Raw genomic sequence first — 1,883 nt, forward strand, 5'->3', positions numbered from 1 at the left:
CCAGGGAGATGTGGGACCAGGGGCGGCTGGGGATGGACAGGGGTTGTAAAAGACCAGAAGGTGGGCGATGTGAGGTCGATGTGATTGCCAGAAAACCCTGAGGAGTGTGCCCAATGGATGGCCCGGGCCCGGACGGAGGCTGGGACATACTGTCGGTTGGGAGGACCGCCCGTGGGGTCTGGATCAGAGGGTAGGGCCTCCTGGATGGCTCTCTCCACATCCCAGGTGAGCGACCCAATGGTGCAGGTGGCTGGGAGTATGGCTCCAGAGGCCTCAGATGGTTCATCTGGGGAGTGGAGTCTGGGTAGGGCATCTGGCTTGGTGTTTTTGGAACCAGAGTGGTAGGTGATGTTGAGGTTGAAGCGGGAGAAGAAGAGAGACCAACGATACTGGCGTGGGTTCAGGTGTTTAGCAGACTGGAGATAAGCCAGATTCTTATGGTCCGTCCAGATGATGATCGGGAGCTCTGTACCCTCTAGCCAGTGTCTCCACTCCTCAAGATCCAGCTTTATGGCCAAAAGCTCCCGATCACCAATGTCATACCTGCTCTCGGTGGTGGTAAACTTCTTGGAGAAAAAGGCACATGGATGGAGCTTGCCATCTCTGGAAGAACGCTGGGATAAGATGGCCCCCACACCAGTCTCGGATGCATCAACTTCAACTGTGAATTGAGCAGAAGAGTCAGGATGAATAAGAATTGGGGCATCCACAAACCTTCTTTTTAGCTCATCAAAAGCAAGGTTAGCCTCCGGGGTCCATCTGAAGGGTTGTTTGGTGGAAGTCAGAGTAGTGAGAGGAGTAGCAATGACACTGAAGTTCCGGATGAAACGGCGGTAGAAGTTAGCGAACCCCAGAAAGCGCTGGAGTTGCTTTCTGGAGTTCGGAACAGGCCACTCCTCTATAGCATTGATTTTAGCTGGGTCCGTCTTCACCTGTCCACCCTCAAACACATAGCCAAGGAAGGTGATGGAAGAAACATGGAACTGGCACTTCTCTGCCTTGACGAAGAGCCGGTTCTCCAACAACCTTTGTAGGACCAACCTATCATGCTTACAATGTTCATCCAGACTGTTGGAAAAAATGAGAATATCGTCAAGGTAGACAAACACAAAAATATTGAGAAAGTCCCGAAGAACATCATTGACCAGGTTTTGAAAAGTGGCGGGGGCATTGCAGAGACCGAAGGGCATGACCAGATACTCAAAGTGACCAATATGGGTTTTGAATGCAGTCTTCCATTCGTCGCCCTCTCGAATGCGAATAAGGTGGTAGGCATTGCGCAGGTCGAGTTTGGAGAAGATGGAGGCTTGGTGGACAGGTTCAAAAACTGAGGATAAGAGAGGGAGAGAGTATTTATTCTTTACAGTGATTTGGTTGAGCCCTCTATAATCAATACATGGACGGAGGGTATTGTCTTTCTTAGACACAAAGAAGAACCCTGCACCAAGGGGGGACGAAGAGTGACGAATGAGACCTGCTTTAAGGGAGTCATTTATGTACTGTTCCATTGTTTGCCTCTCTTGCTTAGAGATATTAAACAAACGGCTTGGGATATGATATTGCGCAACTAGATCGGGGTGTATGAGATTTTGCTCGGAACCTGAGTCTATCAAGACTTGGAAGGGGTAGTGATCATGCTGAACAGTGAGAACAGCTGGAAGACTTAACCGGAGGTCATCATTTTCTTTAGATCCGCCCGCCAGAACCCCCAGACTTACTGGCGGGCCAGGCCTTTTGGGCGAACAGGACAGTAGGAGATGAAATGTTGAGGGGAGCCACAGTAAAGACAACAACCTGAGGATATACGGTGCTGCCGTTCCTCTTGACTTAGCCGAGCTCGGCCTAACTGCATGGGTTCTGGTGGGTTCTGGATTGGAGGTCTG

The sequence above is a fragment of the Kryptolebias marmoratus genome, linkage group LG5 (genome assembly GCF_001649575.2).
Source record: "Kryptolebias marmoratus isolate JLee-2015 linkage group LG5, ASM164957v2, whole genome shotgun sequence".
Lineage (NCBI taxonomy): Eukaryota > Metazoa > Chordata > Actinopteri > Cyprinodontiformes > Rivulidae > Kryptolebias > Kryptolebias marmoratus.